The following is a 24,414-nucleotide window of genomic DNA, read 5'->3' as shown; positions in this document are numbered from 1 at the left end:
GTGGTAAATCAGAGAGAGAAACGTGTAATTCAGGTTTTATATTCCTAAATATTGATCTTAAAAAAATACAAAAACTTTTCAAAACTACTAGCGGTAGGATTTCACAAAAGTTACATTCATTTTTTACATTATTTACATAGAGTAAAAGTTTCAAAAAGTGAAATACTTATTATACTTTAATTGATCAAAATCAGAACATTTATGTTTTTAGGGACAAAATTGGCAAACAAATGTCTGAGAAATATTTTCAAGGAATTAATGAATTATGTTTTATCGAAAAGGCAGTATCAATCACTAATAACTTTCGTTCTGCAGCTGTTCCATATTTCTTTCTTTTTTAAAAATTTTTAATCTTTTGAAATGTGTGGATGATAGTTATGGGGAAATGACTTAATATGAAAAAAAAATGTTCTTGAAAGTCTTAATATGAAAAAAATGAAGATTTTGAACATAAAATATGATATTTTTGTTTTAATGAATAAAAACGTAGTGAATATTTTGTTATTTCGGATTTTTCGTTTTTAAGAATATACAGATTTATATTTTAATTTGACATGATCCTGTCAACTATCGTTTTGAAAGCGTTCTCGTAAAATTATATACCTTTAAAGAAAGGCTTTGTATTATAGCGAAAGAAGTAATAAGTCTTTAGCTACCGTTATTAGAAAAATCAGTTTTTCTCCCGAAGACGTCATATGATTTTCAAAATGTTTTCCAGTTCTGTATCGTTAGTACAAAATTGTGTCAGGGTAGTCATGCTTTTAACACCGTATGCTAAAGAATAACACACTATTGAAAATTCGTTGTCCAAGCTTTGTAAAGCGTCAAAACTCTAATTTTTGTGTTTCTCCGAATTGCTGCTATACAATGGTATCTCTGTCCAGTGTAATGGCTATATTATATTATGAAAGCAAAGCGAAATCAGATAAAAAGTATTTCATCGAAGTTATTATTAATATTTAACGGAACTGTCGTTTTCTTCTCTGCATACCTTCATGGTGTTAGTAGATGATATCGATACCGCTGTCACCTATGCTGAGAGGACAGAAACTTAAAGAAGGAAAGGGCTTAATAATTCTCATATCTTCATCTGATTTTGGAAACTTACTTATACTTTCATATTAAATATTCACCTATAGCTATATTACATAATAAACTGAAATGTATCTTCTAGAGTCATTAGTGGTTTCGATGCTGGAGATGTAAAGAATGTGCAATGCCGTCGTGTCGATTTGAACTCCGGACCTATCCAATACGCGTGGTTAAATGCTTCCATTTAACCACGAAGGCATGTGGAAAAGAGAAAAAAAAATACCTTATAATCTTTATTCTAAATTTTTCATTATATTTCCCTGTTATAGCTCACAAGATAGAATGATAATTATGCTTTCGGAAATGCTATGGGAGAAACCATATAATGATCAGAAAAATTAAAATGTATTAAAACGGGCCCACCAGCGGCCGAGCGATATAAAGTCGCTGAACACTGGAAGTTCAGATCTGTGTTCGATTTCAGGCAAACGGGAAGACTACATGTCGTTTTCGTGGCTTTCTCCATGTGTAACGTGTATTCGGTACATTTTCACACCTGTGAAAGTGACATCTTCGAAAAGTACGGACCGAGAGCAAAAGTGCTTGCACTGCCGCGTTACACAGTGACTTTAGTTTCGTGTAAAGGCGCTGGTTTGCCATGGTGAGTGTTTTCGTCAGCCCAGTGAACGCCGTTCTTAGGGTTTAGGTTTCCAGTTAAGAAGAAATGCACCTCATCTGTCCATAATATTCGCAGTGGCCAATTGCTGTCTTCATCATATCTGATGAGAAATGATGATGATCTCTTCTTTGCAAATGTTTTACACCGGCAATTTTCGTAATAATCGTACGGCTCCAACGAAATTTATGGCACTGATCATACTGCACAGGAAAAACATCGGTGTTGCCATTCAAAAATTTTGAAATTTTTTCACTGTAATAGTAACCGTCTGAGAGCTCCATTGTTTTAAATCATCACAATCTCGAGCGTATATCTTCGAATAAGAATATCTGAAATTTCATTTCAATTGGTTGAACTGACAGGCCGCGAAGCATTCTTATATCGTGCAAGTTTTATTATGACTATAACGTATATATGTTATATAAAAGGACATCTTTGCCTACATGCTATGTATATAGCAATACATTTTCTGATATGCTGGCCCATCAGTTGACGAACGATTAAAGCTACGAAAACTTAGTATTAGGTTGGGTTCTGTTCAAGGTGGCTGAACTAAGCACGAAGTGTTCAAAGTTTTCGTCATACGTAGCGTTAACACAGACCAATTACCTCTAGAAAGTTCTCTATGAAGTTCTCTCCCTTCTCATGGGTTGGTATACTATAAATAATAACACAACCCAGCATATTACCTAAAGACTGAAAGAATAATTAATGCAAAACTGATGGAAGTTCATATGAAGCATCTGGGTTACTTTCATAGGCTACTGAGCAGACCCGACACTGTACAGGATCTCACTGCGTAGGAACGACATGGTAAGGACTGATACAGGCGTACGATGATCTTATATGAAACATATCTAATATGAAATTCTAATATGAAACATAAATTTTTATAAGAGTATAATAACAAGTAACTATATTAATATTCATTTGTCACACTCACAGAGTGTCACAGCCTTAGGACCGACACTGCATAGGACCGGGACACGGGCATAGCACCTGAGTATCTACGCCAGTTAGGTTATGAGTCAATATCGCGTTAAATTGCATTGTGTAGTCTTTGACTACTAGCTTATTTTAAATTTGAGCTTACTATTATTTAAGTTACCTCGCTATAAGTGCTGGCTGATTTGTAAGCACCAGATGTGCTTTCTGTCCTTCTTTAGTTTTGATAAAAAAGATTTTTTACACGTTTTCAAGTCTCAATTGTTATTTTAGACTTAGCGATGTTATTTTAGACTGTCTAAAGTTTGGTTACAATTTATGATAGGTGAAAAAAAAAACTAAACTTTATAGGCTTTTTAAACATTAATCGAAATTTCAAATTACTACTACAGTAATTTTTAATAATCTTCCCTAAATAAAATAATTACTATTTTTTAAATTCGTTACTTAATTTATTAATTATAAATCACATATTAAAATTTACATTTTTTGATACCATAAAAGTTTTAATCATTTTCACAAAATAGTGCTAAATTTTTAAAATCCAATATAATTATAAAATAGCATATTTCAATTTCCAAATAATATATAACTTGCTAACACTTTTCTATATGATAATAATATAAAATATTTCTAGGAACATTAATTTATATTATAGGGAACACTAATTTATATTATGAAATGTTTTATAGAAAATTAATGACCTTGTGATGTTGCGTGGCCCCAGCTTGTCCGCAACAGTAGTAGTGACTGCTATGAACTGGAAGTTACACAAACTCGTAAGAAGGGTTTAATCCCTTTTTATTTCACTTTAGAAATTACAGTTGCGTTCACTTGACGCTCACAAACTACGCCGACCCGGCGGTTAAACAAAAATAGAAAAGTACAACTAAAAATCAATGACAGGATGAATAACTAACGAAGTCACAATCTACGAGGCTCTATAATTGTAACTATCTTAACCGCGTTCTAAGATACAGCTGAGATTCAGCAAACTTTCTGATTATGAAGTTAAACGATTCAACTAACTGCCGAAGTAGGCACACAGGCCGAAACGCGCGGTTCTTAAATTTCTACCAAGCAACCTTCACGCTCGTGAATCAAGAAAGCAGCCACTTACAAATTTCGTTTCCCTTCTATTTAACTCAAATTACTTCTGCTAAAAATTTGAATACTCTGCGCGTTCTACTAAAATTTACATACTCTGGCATTGGCAATTCTAGAGGAAAGTAAAGGCTTGACAGGAAAGATAGCTTAAACTTAAAATAAATGTTAGTTAAAATAAATATAAACCCTACAACCTAATGAAATTATCTGTTGAAAATGTCAAAAATGTTAAGCGAATACTGAGAAGACATGGAAATGGATCGCCTCCGCGAGGAAGATTTGTTTAAAAATAATAGCATTGAATTATGCTGCTATTATCACAAGCGAGTGCTACGATTCGCAATCCTCCTTTTTAAGTTCCAAAGCTTTGACTCTAAAGCAAGTATTAAAATCCTGCCACCTACAACTCAAGCTCAGGCCACTCCTGTGAAGCTACAAAAAACAAAATGGTATTCAGTGCTTTCGTATGCAAGTCACAAAACTCTCTGCAGATAGTGATCGACAACCAAAACATCAGGTGATTGCGCTTTAAGTATTCCTACTTTATCGGATGAAAATATCAGTCGCGTCTTGAAATATAGTCCTCGGAATGCCATAAGTGTCTCCAAATCGTCCACATTTCAAGTCGTAGCTCAAGGAGACATAAGCCTATCGTGGACTTCAGATTTCACGACTGACTCGTGCTCAGTAATCCGAATATGAGGGTATCCATAAATGATCGTCGTTTCCTAATCAGAGCACAGACCACGCCCTCTGAGTAGAGTAATTTTACGGATGATTGTTGAGATACAATAATCTGAGCATCCACGGCGGAACCGAATGCCAAGTTTATTAGAATTTTAGAACTCTCACCTGGAATATACCGCAAAGCGTACATTTTAGGATTGTTTTACACTCCGACATTATACGGTGAAACATTATTTTTACTGAAGCCTTCAGCGATAATAAATACATCAATCAATGCGAAAAGAACTTAATTCTATGTAATAAATGTTCATGCAAGCTTCGACGACTTTTTTTCCTGTTTCAAGCAAATGTATTCCTAATTTTTTATAATCCATTGGTTTGGATTTTATTAATGCACAATTTTTATAATAAATTTATTTTTATTATTTGCAAAATACTCTTTTCCAAATCTTCAGGAAAAAAAGGCGATGAATACATCATTTAAAGTACGTACATGTCAGAGAATTAAATTTAAATCTTCAAAAATCTGAAAGGTTTCAGATTTTATCGTTCGCCCAAAAAGGTTTTCCACGCTTTCGCTGAGCTCGCAGTCTACCAGTCTGCTGTTACACTCACTCCAACCAATTTATAAGCTAATTTTTCTTAGCTTTCGTATAAATTAACAATTTGTTATTCCAGAATGGCTAGCCATTTAGGATAAGAAATTTAGGAAGCATCATTTTCTTCGCACTCACGCCATATACAATTCAACAGCAAAATTACGAAAATTTTAATACGTGTAGCACTTCCAATGCAGCGTATTGGTGTATATACACTTTTCCGTTTTTTACAGTTTTTTCCTCAGTTCACCATATCAGTCTACAGTTTTTATTATTAACGTTTCGTGTTTTATTATTGACGTTTTCAGTTTATTTATTAAATATCACGTTCTTAACGCTTATGCCACATAAAATTCTATTCAGCAGCAAAATCAAAAAATATTTAAAAACAGCATATCTTTAGAACTTCCGACAGACAGTCCGGCATGCTGGAGATAAAAATGCTACAGTGTTGCCACTACTGCTTTAAAGTCACGGAGATTGTTAATCAAAAATGCCTAAACGTTTTCCAAAATATGGGGTAGATAATAAACAAATTCAAAATTCAAAATTTGGAGGTGCCCATGTTCGGGTGAATGACTACGTTATTCAAAATTTGATGCCTCTAGATACCGTTGTTTTATCACAATGCAAGAAACATGCATACATTCATGGAGGTTCTTCATTATTTAATTTCTTTAAATATAAAAATGGGCGATAATATTTGGTAGCAACAATTTGAAAAGTGATACACCGTTTATAGTGATTAAACGCAAAAAGGCGTTTCATGACTAATGTTCCCTTAGAGACTAACGTCCCTTTTGGACTAAAAATTAACATATTTTAATCTCACCGTTTTCGTTCGCATAAAAGATGAACTCATGCATGCTCTGGTTCAGATCCAGACACATAAAGCCGAGTCTAAGCCCTCATATTTTAAGGGGTCTCAAAATCAATCCATATTTTCATATTTTTATTTTTCTGTCATAAAAACTAACACAAATTGCAATTGCAGTTAATTCATCTGCGTTGTAATTGTAATCATAAATAGTACAACTGCAATTAATTCAGTTTCATCGCAATAATAATTTCACTATTTGCAACTAAATTGCATTTACAATTACAATATAATTATAAATTACATTTATATTAACGGTATTAATTAACTAACGTTTATTAAGACTCGCACTTTATTAATCTTAAGAGAAGCTCCATATTTTTAATTATTAAACTAAATATTGTCCTCCGAAAATAAAATCTGTGCCCTCGAATTCAGAAAGTGCCCTCAGCTAGTCTTACCACTGCGAGAAACAAAAGCTCTTGGAACATTAGTTTCTGGATACTTCTAATTTATATTGCTACTACGAAATGCAATATATGCATAACGTAGCAGAATGATTTTCTAATATTTTTATTATATGTGACACCCTTTCGTATAAATTAACAATTTGTTATCCCAGAATGGCTAGCCATTTAGGATACACTGAATTTACTGTAATATTTAATTATAATCCCGATTTCTTAAGACTGTGGATTCTAATAATCAGTCCTAATTACTTTCCTAGTTAAGTAATTATAGTTATCTGTTGCAAATTAAAATGTAATTGAAATTACAATTACTTTTTCATTGTAATTGTAATTAGATTATTCAATTATTGTGCAATTAGAAGAGCGATGAAATTGCAATTACGTTGTTACTGTGATCAAATTACACAATTTCTTCGGAACTACAGTTGCAACGTAATTAAAAACGCAGTTGAACTGTATTTGTAATTCCAAAGAAATTACGTAATCTAAATACAATTTGAATGTAACTGCATTTACAAAATTTAATTTCAATGTAATTGTGTTTGTCATCACAATTATATTATTTTGCCTATCTATGAACTCGAATCGCAGATCTTCAAGTTGCTCGTTGCGCATGCTAACATTTCTAATCCAGAGAGCATTCTCGTACTCCAATAATTCCTTTGCCATGCAATTTAAACATAACAATGAAATGAGATTAACACGATCCTTATGAAAACATTTCTTCTAATATGCAGCTAATTAAAATAAATTATTCAATGAATTCAATAAAAATTTTGAATTATCATCAAGTGTATTATCATAAATTTTTATTATTATAATTTATACGCAATCGGATTTGTTTGGCAATTTTAAAAGCTCTTAAAAAGGATTCTGGATCTTCTTTTGAACAAAATATTGAAATATTATTATTTTAATTTATTTGGCAAGTATAAAAAAACTGAAAATTTTACTTGGTTGTAATAGCAATGGATTGGACCAAAATAATATATTATTGGCTTATCAGACATCTTTCATCAAGTATATTAGGTATTTATTGTCTCTAATATATTTTCGCTTTAAAACTCTTTTTGAAAATTATACCCATGTACACATACAGCTAATATTTAAAATATATATAAATTGCAAGATAATTCTACATCAGTTCTTAATTTTTTTAATTCAAAGAAGATGATCACTTAGTTTTACTTTACAGAACGGCATTTCAATTTCTTAATTTATTAGAGTTATTTTATTATTGGTAAATTATTTTAGTTATTATTATTATTGGTAGACCACTTTTATCATAATTAGTTCACTCAAACAAGGCTATTTTATATAATTTAAAAAAATGCAAGGTTCGTAAGGCTTTCATATAATCAACCCTGCACGAAAGTTAAAATCAAACCTGAATGGCAGTGTCACCAAACTCCATTTGAATCCAAAAAATGAACTGGAAATGACACTGAAATTGGCTGATCAGCTGTAACAATCCAAGTTTACGAGGAAACCCCCGCAGGTGTGCGCAAATCAAAACACTTAAGGCGAAGAATTACGGTCAACCTCCGAGCTCAGATTTAACAGGAAAGAAATAAAAAAAAGCAACATGGGTGCAGGAGAGTGAAATTCCTCCACGCTGATGCCATCTCAGAAAAAGAACATAAGTAAATGAAACGATTTTATTTCAGCATCGATAAAGTTCAAAAAGAGGAAGTTCGTACGCGCTGGGTGAATAGAGAAGACAAAGATAACTGACAAGCGGCACGCGAGGATGAGTATTTTTATTATTTTGCTGCCCGTCGCGCACTCCTTCCAGCTCAATGATAGGTTTTTTAACGCATACAAGGTAGAAAAAGAGTTCCGTGAAGCGAAGGTAATAGCTGTTTTTCAGTATTTACGGCTTTGTAAAGTATGTGGTTAAAGGAAAAGACCATTTTCCTCGTTTCTAGAACTTAAGTGGCAAATTGAAACTGTGGTTTGTAAAAACTGGTTCTATTATAGTTACGCGAAAGTTACCAACGAATAAGAAGACAAACTGTATTGTAACACCAAAAATTACATAAAACTAAAAAAAAAAAAAAGCTATAATAATTTAGGCTTTACGTTAATATACTGTTTCTATGTTTGCATTTGTAAATAGCAAAATATAAAAATGAATTTAGATTTATATACGATTATGTTTAGCTATTTGAAATGGATTAAGTTTGCTTTTTTTATATCAAACTCTTAAGAGAATTAAATTCGTTTAAAAGTCTTGTTTACTTCACAGGCTAACAATTTTTATTCATCGTTTTAATTTATAAGTAAATTAGACTATAGTGCCAATACTGGATTTTACTCAAATAAGTTAGAATACACTTTTAAGAGCATGTGAAACATTTCCTAATGTATATAACTAAAATGGAAATAAAATTCATTATAGCATTTATTGCTTCTCCAGTTTTCCGAATCTTTGGAATATATATATTACTACAAATTATTTTGCAATATTATGCTTTAGATAAGATGAATTTAAAAAGTGAAATGAGGCGAGAAACAATTATTCTTTAACCGATGTCCATACCTTAATTTAATCGCATTGGTATTTATAAACCTTCATGAGCTGCATTCCAGAACAACTTTGTGATAATTACCTCTACATCTAAATTAGGCGATGGTTCAAAAGGAATGAAGTCATGCTTGACCGCTTTTGATATCGCTCCTGTTTCTGATGTCAGTATTTACAGATTCAATACCTTCAGTTTCGAATATCGATATAAGCATTAAACGCAACACCTTAGCATATAAATCCTTTCTTATGAACTTATTGTGGACTGAATGTGTGCAGAATAGCTAAGACTCGCCAAAAGATTAATGCAATGATTGAAAGCTTCCTGGGAATATATTTAATTTCTTGTATTAATTAGCATTGCAATTATAAATAACAATAGCATTTACTTAAATTTACTGATTATAAACAACTATTATGTATGTAATAAAGTCATTATTGATGAGGATATAAATTCATCGAAGAAAGTCGTTTCATATAAAAGCAGACGCAAATATTTTCCAATTAATGACTTTTTTATTCTTGCTAAAACATTCTTGACAAATATAAAAATATATAGTTTATCTTGCGTACCCGTTCGTAATCAATTGTGCTTTTATTTACATCCTTATTACAACGTAACTGAAACATAATTAAGCTACAACATGTTAGCAAACTATAAATAAAATAAAATCCTACCTTTAATTTGTAATAGCTCTTTAAGTCTCATATTAAATTTAGTTTTTTTCCCTTTGTAAAAATAGTAACACTTTATACCGGCTTGGCCATTATACTGGCCTATCGATTTCTTAGGACTTATGAGATGCAAAAACTGTGACTAAACATGGGGGATATTTTATCAAAGGAAAAACACCTACACAAAAAAAGGGGAGGAGGTAAGACCTTTCAGAAAATACCATAATATATGCTAATATCTATAAAAGTTTGGACTTCAGTTTCAACTAATATTTAAGCTATTCCCATGGTCTCTTCTATTCCGAAATGACTGACTGACGAAATAAATGGGAAACGTGCATTTTTTCACACCTTACTTGTGTAAAATCTATTTGAATTTTTCACGTCATAATGGCGCAGTCTGAATAAATACCTATAATTTAAAAGGCTTTCGATTATTTAATTGTATTTTCTATTTAATAATTAACTGATTTGTTGAATAATATTTTATTTAGTTGGTTATTATTCTTTCTTCTGGCAACAGGTATTTTAAAAGATATTGTTACGAATTTTGTATAACGTAACATGAAAAGTCCGAAAAGAGTGAAGCTCTGACGGAAAAATAAGGTTACAGGGGCAAGTCTATTTAATATTGATATAAATGGGTATCTCGCTAAATTGCCGAAATATCGCCATACTAGCCATGGTATTGGCGACTAATTTTTTTTCCCAAGATGGCAAGATATCGCCAATTTCTCGGCCGCGTGTGTGTGTGGGCGGGGGCGGGGGAAACTGTATAAGGCCGGAAAGCATCATTTCTCAGTTATTTCGGAACATTGAGAGATATACGTGCGAATTTCGCTCTTTAGATATACTTAGCATTGCATTGTGTTTAATATTCTTAGTAATTTGAAGTGGTAACTATTGATTGTGCCTTTATACTGAGTAGAGCTGTACAAGTACTTTTGTGAAAAGTTCCAGAACTGTAGAGTATTTCTTTTGCGAAAACAAATCCTGTCTCTTCTGTATGCATTCAGTCTATTACAAACCCATACGCACGTGACGATATAACAATTTACCCTGTTCTGTGATATATCACTGTCTAACTGGTCAATAAAAATATTTATATAGAAATAAACAAAACAATATATATATATATATATATATATATATATATATTAGAAATAATTAACGATTTTATTTGTTGAATTGCTGAACACGGTGCATATTATATATAAGACGCCTAAATTAATTTTTCTTATGCTTTAAGTAACCGGACTTCTTAACCTGTCCGGTTATAAGAACCTATATTATTTTGCATTAATTCAGTATAGGTGCTGCCCAGTTCATTTATATTGCTGCCCAATTCATAAGGTGCTGCCGATTAAGAACTTATATTTAATATATCAATTCAGCATAGGTGTTACATGATTCTTGAAATTATTTCAAATGATTAAAATCAATGATTTTTTGTTTGTTTGTTTTATGTCTAAACGAAAGTTTTTCATGTAATGTTTAGTTTGCGCTAAACTTGTTGAAATGTTCTGTATCCTAAAATATTCGATCATCTAAAACGAATTATTTCAAACTCGCAGACTTATAATTTAGACTTAATAACGTGAACAATTTGTGATTAGATTTCCAGTTACTTGTTTTTCTCAGTATCATAATTATTCGATCTTTACTTGCTTATTTATATATACTTTATGACTAACATAAAAAAAGCATTATTCCTTAATATAAAGCGAAATTCTTAAAGATTTAAAATTCTTTCCTTTCATGGCAATACTAATACTGGTAATAATGTAGAAGTCTTTAGATATGGTATTCATGCTTGTAATTCTTTTCTTTAGATGCACTGGCAGATTAAATAACATGATCTACTTTATCACGTCTTTAAAGTAAATCGTAAACCAAGCTATTTATTAAGTGGTGAATAAAAGCGCATTTGCAGTCTTCGCCTGTAAAACAATAAAATCTTATCTCAAACCACAATTCAGTGTTCAATTTTGCTTAACGAATTTCGTCATTAAATAACAACGAAAGAATTACACTACCTATGTATAACAAGATTGAACCCTAATTTCTTTGCAATTAGCAGACAATTGATATTCAGTTCCCTTCTGTTAATAGATAATATCTTTTAGAAGACACAATGAATAAATTATTCTTGTGGCGCATGAGCTTGTTACACAGGATCTGCCAACATTATGATTTCCGGATTGTAACTGGAAGGTTACGGTTAATCCAGAATGAGCTGCATTTGCATAAGGTATTATGTAACTCATGAACACACAACAAAAGAAAAAAAAATCACCCGTGAAAATAGAAAGAATCGATGAGGCGTCGCCCGGAATCGATCGAGATGTTAGGTTTCGTGACACACTCCGGGGCGCTTTGTTGATGATTGCATTGTTATCCTATAAAGGTCTTTTGTACTGGAGGGGACATGTGGTTTGAATGATTAGCAGATCATGAGAGAGGTAATCAAGAAATATGCAAAAAACGGTAAGAGATGAGTTTCATCACGCATACTGGTTCTATCTATGCTTTTCTTTTCAAGTCCATCAGCCAGCTGTGAGCAAGAAATGAATCCCTTTCTATTACACCGCAATGCATACACTATCTGTCTTATTATTAAGTAAATGTTTATCACGAAGAGAGTTTTGTACAATTAGTAGTATATTAGAAAAGCAATCAGAAAATTTGCAATTATATATCTGTAGAGTCATTATGCTGGAACGCGAAATTATGCCATCCATGCAGGAACGTGAAAAATGGGCAATCCCTTTCCGGGACTCAAACCCTGGACTTCTCGAGTATACTACCAATTACACCATCGAGGCATGCGGAAAGGAGGGAGAAAATACCTTATATACTCCTCCTTTTTAAAGGATCACTGTGGATGAGGGAACCCAGTTGCCAAATCCTGGTGATGACGAATTATCGTGCTCTACTTTTTAGTTCGGGGGGCAATCCTACATTAGGATTTTTGACGCAGGAGACGTAAAAAATATGCAGTGCCTTGAAACGAAATATTTACCTCTCGAATACGAAGGTGTGCTTCCAATTATACCACGAACGTACTCGAGTATGCTTCCAATTATACCACGAAGGTATGCGGAAAGAGGGAAGGGAATACCTTATAAATCTACGCAATTTTTACTCCTGATGAAATGTATTGGAACTATTTAATTTCATATTAACGCCAAACAATATTTGAATTTTTCCAGTTTAAACCAGATGAATTTAGACAGCATTTAAGAACATTAGGTAAACCAAAAGATGAAAAATTGCTATAAGATGTAATGTAATAAGCAAAACAGGCATAGTTAAATACTATAAATTAAAACAAGGGACATGATAAACTATTTTAAATGTACTTATGCTTAATTAAGTACATATGAATACATTTATTGTGTTTCTTTCTTATATAAATTAATGTTTGAGTTGCTAGTAAAATATCTTGTTCATTAAATTTTATTTCATAAACAGTTCCCTATAAAATCAACAATATGCCATTAATTTGAATTGATTATTAAATATGATGTTTTTTATCAAAAGAGAGATGAGAACCTAGCTAGGAAACAACCTAGCTTTTCTTCTACAGTGGAATCATTGTGAAGACTGCGAGAAATCTATATACGATTTTTATTATTTATTTTCAGATCTGCTTTTCTAAGAAACATTATTTCAAGCTTCATTAAAATTGCATTAACCTCTTCCTTCTATTTAGACATTTTATGATGTTTATGCTCTACATACGTGAATGCAATGAAATTTCAACGTACCTGAACCGTCTTTATGATATGAAAAATCCATTTTCTTCTACCCAATCAGTCGCGATTCAAGCATCAATCACAATTATCTAGACATTTGACTAACTCCTTGCTTTTATGCGAATTTAATGAAAAGTCGCGCATGATTGAAGTATCTTTTCCTGTTAAGTGACGATGTCGCTCATTGTAAGTGCTCAAGAAACTGTTAACTCTTTTCCGCGTGGCATTTAGTCAGTGTAAAATGAACATCTTGGCTAGGTTTACGGTTTCACAAGAAATAAGAGGATATCATCAATCAAAATGTGTTCTGCTTGTATGACAAGCTATTCGTACAAGTGGGCCGCTTTCTATTTAAAACCACAGGATGATTTATTTACGTGTCAAAGCATCGGACGTTTTCCGAAATCTAAAGCTAACATGTTAATTTCAGGACACGCCCTGGTTAATTTTTAAACATCACTAATGTTTGATGCTTAAATAATTATCTGCCTAAGACATCATTTTATTTCGAATGTTACTTAACTAATCAATTTATCAAAGATGTTTTGAAAGCATAGCGGCGTAATGCAAACTGACAGTGTCATTAAAAACACGAAATGAGAAAAATAAAGATTTATAGAAATGACCTAATCTGAGGGAATTATTATTGAATGGGAAATTATTCAAATGCAGTTTTTCATTACTCCTCATGCAGAACAAAATATTCATAGATGCCCAAGCAGTTTGTAAGCTATGGGCAATAATTTTATTTTTACGTGAACACCTTTTTGCTATAGTTAAATAGGTACTAAATTTAAAATTTAAAATTATCATCTCAACTAATGACTTGAACTAATTATTGATGTTTGTTATAACAACATTTCTTGTCTTACAGGAAAGGACTTTGGAATGCTCACTACAGAAAAGTCGATTTATTATACTATCTTTAGGAGTTATTTTGTACCGATCACTTTAATGAAGTAGTCTTTATATGGAGTAGTCATTATATTGAACGTCGGCTAGCTAAGTTTGTAAAACCTCCCTCTTTAAAGACGCCCTGTAGTAGAACACATAAACCTAAATTTTTTATCTTCCGTGAAATGAAAGTTTTAATTAAAGCTGTGGTTCTTTTTAGGATTTAAGCCTCTTTTTTAGAATTTTAGAGCTCCAGAGCGTTTATAATTATATTATCTAATTCTTTTATAACTATTTTCCTAGACAAATGATGCTACATTCGCGTTCACTTTGCTTCGCCCATTGTTTTTGATATAAATAGAGTCGTCGCTGTTACCCCTTCTGCAAAATCATTTTTCCTCCTGAAGAAAAGGAACCTGCCTCTGATAGCCCTCGAAATCGCTCGAGTTTTATTCAAACTCTAATCCCAAATAAGGTGGGATTTTTTTCACCCCCGTCTCTAATTTTAAGCTAACATTTAATTGTTTAATGATAAAGAAATATGTACAACCTACTACTGAATACCGACTATGTATAACGAATTGCATTCGCTCTTGTATACTTTACTACAATTTTGAGCACTAAATAATAGCAATAAATCTGGAGAATTTTTATTTTGAATACTCTCTAAATTTCTGCAGAAAATATGTCATTTGTAACTATATTCACTCACACTTCAGGAAAGCGCTATTTATTTACAAAATATTTAAACAAGTTTTATTTATAAGCTGAAAAAGTCGTTTGACAGATCAAGAACAACAAGATCGAGAGTATCAAGGAATTAAAAAATCAACAGGATCAAAGAATTAAAATAATGTATTTTTTTATTATTTTATATATGGTTTCTTGAGCTACACGATGTGAATTGATGTATTTTTCAGAAAAATGTACTCTGCGAGGAAGTAAAACAAAATACTTTTATAACATAGTTTCGAAGGTTTTCAGTTTTTTACCATAACTGATACAAAACTGCAGAGCTATTGCGCTCATCGAAGCAGAAAACACGGAAAATCAGCAATGCTCTCTCTAGGATTCGAACTGCAACCCTCCCATACTTACACCATGACAGCAAGTGCGGGGGAAGGCGATAATGCTTCATAAGTTATCATGTTGATATCACGTGGAAAATATCTCTTGCTTCGACTGACCAAAATTTCTTCCCATACCCATGAGATCCTTTATTATTGTATGCTAGTAATTTTAAAATGGCGTTTATTGCGCCACAAATACGACATCTTTTTAATCAAAATATAATTTTTATTATTATTAACTAATGCATAGCCATCTTTTACTTGCATCATTTAAAAAGAAAAATTGGAAACATGTCAGCAGTTCCACAGTATATCATAAGTCTTTTCACTCAGACAAAGGCATGAACTTATAAATTTATCTTCGAAAAGTTGATTATTATGTCATATTTCGTTGATGATTAATAGCGATGAGTGTAAAAAGCAATTCATCACGCCAAGTTGTAGGCAGAAAAGTGAATCTCTACGTTCATTCCAAGGAAACTACTCTGATCGATTTTGTTACACGTACACACAACTTAATTATTGTGATACATTATTACTCGCGTTCATGTAATTTTTACATTTCCTTTGCATAATAATCATAATGTGAATATGTACTACCTTACACACCGTATCTATGAAAGACCCTTACTCGGCCTTTATTTCCGCAACCATTGATCATAGACATATATTTCTAATCACAAAAAATGTATCAAATGATTAGATATTCATGTTTTGAAATGACTAAATTAAAAAAAAAAAAAAAAAAAAATATTTTTGTAAAGTTTACAAAAATCTAATTTTTTATACGATCCATCAATTTGTATATTTATATTCAGGAAAACTTTGTACTCATTATGAAAAATAAAACACAAAATATTTAACTCCCTTATGACAAATATTCTCCGTTTTATTTAACGATCGGACACGGTTTTAGCTCTACATTGGGATAGGCAGTCGACCCAAGAAACCGCCGCCCTAGCGGGATAGTGGATTCCGGAGAAGGCATGGATGTAAATGTATAGTGTAGTATGGATGTTTGTAAATGTCTGTGGGGTTTCGGGGCACTCTAAATATCAAGCGAGCTGAAAGTCCTCTCGAAAGGTTGGGGGCAGAGGAAGAGGGGTTTGTTCATTCTTAAATTGTTATTAACTTTTGAAAATTTTAATGCTAAATTTTTCGAGATCTTAGACCAGTGATTCTCAGCCTGTTTTACCACATGCATTTCTTTCACAATAGCTAGATTATTCGCTCTCCTTTCAAAAACTCGAAAAATACACACACACACACACACACACACACACATATATATATATATATGGATTTATATTATTTTTTAATGTGTTTTATGTATTATACAACGAAAAGTATACAAAATCTTGATAAATACCAAAACTTGAATAAAAGTAGTTTTATAGTCGTAGTTTATAGTAAAACTAAGTACTTAGTATCTAAATAAAAGGCTGACAACCTGTCCCCTGAAATTAAAAAAATCCCCTCCAGGCAGAATTATACTCTGGTTAATCCCCTGTGTTAAATTATAATCTGAAATTTTAAGTTTTGCGTACTTTTATCAAGTAAATTGATTAATTTTAAACTTGCAGAAACAGAATAAATCTGCCCGCGAAAAGTGCTGAAGAAGGCCTTTACCTCCTCTTGACAACGTAAAGGTCTGAAGATAATAATACAGCTTATCCCACTTTTTTGTCATTTTTACCGCTATATTTAATTAATATGATATAGCAAATATTATTTGCGCTGCATTTTTAGGTTTAATTTTAAAAAAAAAATTATAATTTGAAATACTAATAATTTGCTTAATTTTATGATATATTATTTTCCCACTTGTTTTTCTTTTGCCTGTTTACTTTTAGTTTTAACTATATTATATTAACTATATAATATTAGTTTATATATTATACATATATATACATATATTAGTTTATATATTTAATTATATAATATATATTTTTTATTTGTTTAGATGCAATGTGTGACCTCTTATCCACGGTTGCAATTATTAATCCTGTTGGGGAAATTGCCATATATACATAAAAAGACTACACACACTTCTTAAGATACATCTAAACAGATTTCATTTTACAGGAAGCTTCTAATTTTTTAATCTTTCAGTGCAGTGTTTAAGATGATTATCAGCTGGGAAATAGCTTTTTTAATGCCTATTCGTAAAAGATCTTACCTTATCCCTAACTTAATTTCGATCTGTGATAGATAAAGCGTCCAATCACGGTGTATCGAAAGCTTAATTGTGCTTCAAAACGAATTGTCCGACAGCGGAGGATCACCGCCTCTGCAGAGGCGAGATCCCGTCCAGGTGTGATTTACAAACTCACCAACAACAATCATTAATCTTAGAAATTTCTTGAGAGGGACCCGTTCGGACCACCCACCAGAGAGAGGGTAAGAAGAGTATGACGTCACCATCTCGTTTTTCGTATAAGAAAAAGCAAGGAGAATGGCCTTTTAGTTGAAGGCCAAGGTTGAACCAGAGATTGCGGAAGTCTCAGACACTGGTCAGCTGACCACACCCTTGCCTGGTCTTGCGGTTTTTAATCATCGATACTGTACTTCGTTTCTGAAGTGTGAGATTATGTGTTTGCTGATTACTCTCTTCTCTGTACATACGGTTTTGTTCTCTTTTTTTTTTTTTTTTTCGCAAGGACGTGTAGGATATTGTTCATTATTCTGGACGTGACGGTATGTAAGAAGTTCAGCGTTTAACGGAATTTAAATATGCGATTAAATTCAACATCATGCTTTAAAGGGAAGTGCTAATTGTCCATCTTTTCATCAGGTGTTTTACGTATTATTATGTCACATTCGAAGCGGTGAACTTCTGTTTTCTTTTATTTTTTTTTTTTTTTTTTTCTTTTCTTTTCTTTTTTTTTTTTTTTTTTTAAATCTAATTTGCTGCAGTTGTGAAAAATATCTCCTTAGTTTTCCGGTTAGAATGTTTGGCGTTAAGAGGAAAAAGGGCAGATGATTGAAAAAATGAATGAGCAAAGACATACTCATACTAATGCATACTCATAAGTATACATTAGATGGTTCATAGATATCAAACGTTAGGATATGTCTTGCTGCCCTTCCTCTTTTTAAGTTGATAGATATTCATGATGTTGCTCCTAAGAGTATCATATCAAGGTCTAATAAACACCTCTGAAGTTCTAAGAATATTCAGGAAATAAAAAACACTCCAGCGGTACAGTATGAAGTTTTATGTTGTGCTTGTTGTGACTAATGTGTCTTCTCTGACCCATGAAACCCACGAAATTTATAAGCCCACGAAATGCATCGAGACAAGGAGTACAAGATTACGCCTGTCGTTGGCAAGAGCCTCTGATTTTGTACGTTCCCCCCCCCCCCCATTTTGAGGGACAGCACCGCGGGGGGGGGGATTTGAGCGATCTCCAACCCCTCTTCCACTATCACTAATCCACAATAGAGGATTTTTCGGTTCGCCATATATTTTGTGTGTCTCCGTGCTGCAAAGACACTATACAATTTCAAACATAAATGCCTTCTCCGTTATTCGAACCGGGTCCTTCGGTTGGGTAGTCAGAGTCACGATCCACTACTCCGTTTGAGCGGCATGATGTTCTGTGCATTCAATAGATAATGACGTCAGAAATTTCTTTACTGGAATTTTCCCAAAATTTCTAACCGTTTGCGTTAGTTGCATTATGGTTCTCTACCGTTTGCGTTATCTGTATTATGGTACTATGCATTTGTCATCTGTGCAACTTGATAAATACACGAAACGTCATGTATATCTTTAATTTACTTATCATAATACTTATCATACTATCTTTAATTTACTTTCCGTGCGATCTCGCAAAAGTCAGTTCTCAAAGCACTGCCAGTTGATAGGCATAAAAGATCTTCAATTTAGCTCTAAAATTTAACAAACCTAGTTACTTAAAATCAATTAATCTATGCCAAACCTAGTTACTTAAAATCAATTAATCTATGCATTCCTTAATTTAAATGTTTGTTTTTTAATAATAGTACATTAAAATAATCCACTTGGAAATAAGCATTTGCACTATTATTGTAATTATTTAAAAATGTTCCTAACGTTAAAAAGCACTTCGTTTCCTACATATATATAGAGAGAGATATTATATAATTTAAAAAGTTAAGTGGTAAGAACAAACGAAAAAAGACCTATGTGGTCAAAACATTTTGCGCATTGTGCTGCAAAATTAAGGAAATTAGAAGAAATTTAGTACGCACGCTAAAAAGTTACCAAAAACTGTGGCTCCGTGAAAACTTCAACATAAGCATATTTAGTTGCTATGAAATGTGTGAAAAAAGAGAAATATACAACATTTGAATATTTACAAATAAAATTAATAAAAACAGTAAACTATATGCTAAATGAATTAAGTAGATTTAAAACACAGTAAAAACTAATCAACTGATCGAGGTAAAAATAAAAATAGTAAGCTATATGCTAAACGTGTTAAGTAGATTTAAAACACAGTAAAATACTAATCAATTGATCGAGGTAAAAATAAATATAAAAATAAAAAATAAAAATTAAGAAGCGGTAAATGGTTAATTAGCCCAATTCGAAGTTCATTTTGGCTCGTCAAGGGAAATTTTTTTTTAATGAATTTCGAACTAAGCCAACTTCATTACGCGTTTCGCCGAAACAGACAATTGAAAGTGTGCGCGACAAATTTTTCTATGATTTAAATAAACTATGTCAAAAACTTTAGTCTCTATTCTCCGTTCCGATTTCCCGACGCGTCCGCTTATTTTGTTTTTAAAATAAAGTTAAGAGTAATTTAGGTTACAATATCACGCCGAATAAATATTAATTTAAGTCAAACAACAAAGTTACAACAAAATTATTCAAAAAAAAAAAATATATATATATCTTTCGTTGGTGAATTAGATTTTCTAGAGGCTTTCCACATTCAAAGATGTCTTCTTATTCCAGTTAACGACCCTAATTCCAATTCATATTTAAATTCAGCCTTTAAGGAAATTATGTTTTAGTTTTCTTGTTTCGTCAATAGATAGCGACAGTAGTTTATTTCCTGTCCAACAGTTCTTATCTCTTTCATTTGCACTTTGGAAGAGGATGATGGTTCGGTAAAACCATTGAAACTAGTTCTGTGAGAATTTGAAATGTAACGCTGACTTTTGTTGTTTGATTTCTAAATTAAAATTAAGAGTTTTTACTCAAAAACAAGCAACTCGACAAAGAAAAAAAGACACAATTTTTGGCGCATTAAAATTTAAAGTTAACTTTTGGTCCGACTGAGAAAAGCGACACTGAAGTTGTTGCATAAACTTACTGAATTCACTATACTGTACAAGAATTTCAAATGTAAACAAATTCGCTTCCCGTTAGGCTTAACCCCATTTAAACTTTTAAACTGTTGATAATTCTGCAACTGTTGCATGCAGATTAACTAAGGGCGTAAAATCCTTAGCATGGACATAAGAAAACCATAATTCAATCAAGTTTAAAACAAAAAATTTAGAGTTTACCAGTATATAAGAAAAAAGGAAATAGCAAACCGAGCCGAATAAGAGAGTATATATTATTATTATTATTATTATTATTATTATTATTAGTAGTAGTAGTAGTAGTAGTAGTAGTAGTAGCAGTAATATTAGTATTATAAAAAACTTTTTCCTATATCATCTCCAAGGAACAGAAATTTAATTAAAGCGATGAATTATATATATATATATATGTGTGTGTGTGTGTGTATTTATAATAATAGTAATAATAAGGGAAAATAAGCTGAAATGATTTATTAGAACCAATCACTAATAATTATAGCTGGAAATTGTTGTGGTGTAGATAAGTGGTAATTGCTGGCACACTGGTGACGTCTTACTAGATGTAACTTTTGAAAAAAAAATCACTAATCACTTGATAATCCGAACATACAAGTATCTTTATTATTTATTAATTAATCTATAGCAGAGGAAGGCACATCGGAGGCAGTCCACAAACCCCAATTTGAAATGCATTACATTTATAATGTATTTCATTAATTTATTTGTTAAATTTATGATGTATTACATTTTTATTGATGAACAGAAGTAAGTAAAGGAGAGATCTCCTTCAGCTAACAAGTTCAGGCAGCATAAAAGAGTGCGTAATAGTTGCAGTAGTATTTATAATCTCAGAACGCTTTGTTTTAATCCTGCACGGCGACTAGACTTTCTTTCCCTTTTTTTATTACTGAAGAAATTTTAATTTCACGTTGTTATTGAAATCACTACACAGATAAATGAAGTAAATGGCATCGTTTTCAGCAGACACACTTCAGTTTTGCAACACAATATCTGATAATTTTCGAGCACCGACCCTGACCCACTTTACACTAACTCGATACTAATACTAAATGCCCATGAAAACGTTTGCGTTCTAATGGATCAACGAATAGTTCTTTCGTCTCGAAGCACTTTTGATGAGGCATTCAAATCAATACATTCTGGATAATATGTAACTTCCGGGATTTCTTTTACTCATTTACTTTCGAACTTGCTGCACAGGTTTAAAGATACTGTCAACGGAAAGAGATTTTTCGTTCAAAATTTGTTGTGTACTTTGATCAAAGTCCGGAGATGAGAAGAGGGAAAACTCTGCTCAACATATTGCAATCTGGATACGTACCAGATTCTACAGAGATGGCCTTTACCTCCGCTATAATCTGACCCGATTTTTTACACTATGTGTAGTACTCCTTGCATCCTTTCCTTAGAGAAGGTACAAGCAGTTATAGCACACGCCAGCTGTCCCCGAGAAATACTCCTAATTTTAAATTAAAATTAAATTTCTTTTTGTATTAGAAGCTATAGTCATCGACTGACCTGAATAGTAGCGTTTTTTCACCAGTCACAGTCCTCTGACCTTAGTTAAAATACAAAGTGCTACTACACACTCACACACACATACAAAAAACTACACACATTTGAATACCATTATTACTGCCGTAATCCTCATCATCACCATCATTATTATTATTGTTACGTTGTATGGGTTCGTGGATTTGGAGTGATTGGCGACAAAACCTGACGAAGATTCAAAACACAATTTATTCGCCAGTATTTCCCAGGGGAGTTCCAAAGACATGTTTACAGTCGTCGAACAACTACGACGAACACGCTCAAATAATCAGCAACACAACCTTCCGGCTATCAGGCTATAACGGTGGAGATAGCTTCAAGGTAAAGCACTACAGTACAGCTCCCGACTCCGTTGATCGCTCTCAGAGTTTCAACTCAAGTTAAAACTCGACGATACACTCAGACGATGCACTGATGATACTCACTCGATGCGCTAACTCCGCGAACAAGGCAAGCTTTGAATAGCTCGCGATGCACTCGACGACACACAGAGCAGAGCTCCCGAATCTTCGGTTCAGTCGTTCCCGGAGCTCAACACACTGTCTCGACGGTGCACTAACCGCGATACACTACGAGACTCTTTCGGTGCAATCGACGACCCACTCGGCACTCGCTGCCCGGCTGTCAACTCGATCGACTCCGCAGGGATTGACTCTCTCGAGACTCACAATCTCGCACTCTAGACGAAGCACTCTCACTCGATACTAACTAACTCTCCGCGTACCAGCAGGGTTTCTATAGCTTTTGGCTGGCGTTCGAGAACATTCTGGGCCAAACTGGTGAGAATCCGTTCCAGAATGTTCTCCATCCGTCTATGGCATATAACCAATTTCGGTGCCAAATGGGCAATTTTGCGCCAAATATGACAATCCCGCCTTCTCTTGCTATTTTCTGGCAATTCTAAACCAGCTTTGCGGGGAAGCTGGGCATTTCGTAACATTATTATTAATTATTGTAGGGTAACGTTAGATCCTGTTTACTAACTTTCTAAGGTACAATTTGAGGATACAAGTTATTCATCTTAATGAATTAAATTTTAATTTTAATTAAAATTTAGATTATTTAGAAGATTAAATTTTAATTTTTGTATAGTTATTTGTATTTTTAGTGCGCCATTTTAAGAATTTTTATGGCCATAAAACTAAATTAAAACTTTATCATACAATACTAAAAACCAGTTACCTTTTATAAGGAAGTGAGATTCTTATGCGTAATTGTATTTAAGCATTCCACAGCCATTAGCAAGTAACTATGCTGATTCGCTTGTAAAGTCTTGCCATGTTTCGACAAAGTTTATTATTACATTGCCTTTGTTTCTTTTTATATATTAGTTACTACATAGCTCTACAATAACAAAATCTGTTTTTATTTTACACTGCGTAAAATGCAAATTCATAACTATATACTGAAAACATTTTTATTTTACACTGGTTGTCACATTTAGTTTTTACAAAAAACTGAAAAATTTAGCACATTATTTCAAGATATGCGCCTTTCAAGAACTTTGAACTTTCTAAAATTATTCTGTAGAAAAACTGTTACTTTTACTGATACTTAAAATTTGATACTTCCATACTTTTTTAGAAAAACTTTTACTTATAATTCAGAACATTTTATGCTGTTTGGAGAAAATATTTTAAAAACTTTAGAAGTTTAGAGATTTTCAAGGTGGACCCTAAATTCAATTTACAAATCAAATAATATTTGGGTATTAGATTATATAATATTACGTTATTAGGTCACGTAATATTTTGCTTCATATTTATAAATCACATTTTTATGGGTTTTTGTATGTTCAAACGTGAGAAAGTTCATGAACCAAATGATGAGGCATAGTGAAACCTCAAAGCTGTGTTTCTGAAGCACTTCATTTGCTTTCTGATTGAAATTGTAGACAGTGTATAAAATTGCTCTCTCTTTACTTTCGCTAATGCCCTTTTCTCAAAATTTTCCTCAAAAGACTTTTCTTCCTTGAACAGGGGGCTATGTAAGATATAAAATATGACGGCCATTTATGAAAAAATTTAATATAATTGGAACAAATTGACAAAAGACCTATAAATTTCTTATTTTCAATTAAAGTAGCATTTCTGAATAATTCTTCATGATTAAAATAAAAATGATGTTTTAACGATCAACACTCTACTAAGTTCTATCGACGCATTAACGAAATTATTACATAAATATGTGTTTGGTGCAACCGACTGCAATAAAAAAGAGAATCATAACTAAACTAGATGTTATACTAGTCCCATATACAAAATGTCAATGTTCT

General features: G+C 32.4%; 1 protein-coding gene across 2 annotated transcripts in view; it reads right to left on the bottom strand.

Annotated features, from left to right (window-relative positions):
• The window catches only part of LOC118198298 (ras association domain-containing protein 10-like), a 171,348-nt gene that overhangs the window by 6,043 nt on the left and 140,891 nt on the right, over positions 1-24,414 (bottom strand). Inside the window, exon 1 of one of the 2 annotated variants that reach the window (XM_035369940.2) lies at positions 7,724-7,847. The exons of the other annotated variant lie outside the window; for it this stretch is intronic. The gene's annotated coding sequence lies outside the window, so the exon portion shown is untranslated. Of the gene's footprint in view, positions 1-7,723; positions 7,848-24,414 lie in introns of those variants that run through there. 2 annotated transcript variants of the gene reach the window in all.

The sequence above is a fragment of the Stegodyphus dumicola genome, chromosome 5 (genome assembly GCF_044657685.1).
Source record: "Stegodyphus dumicola isolate Sdum_Otavi_A_Nest chromosome 5, ASM4465768v1".
NCBI lineage: Eukaryota > Metazoa > Arthropoda > Arachnida > Araneae > Eresidae > Stegodyphus > Stegodyphus dumicola.
The sequence above is the reverse complement of the archived record's forward strand: the minus strand, read 5'-3'. Positions and strand labels throughout refer to the sequence as shown.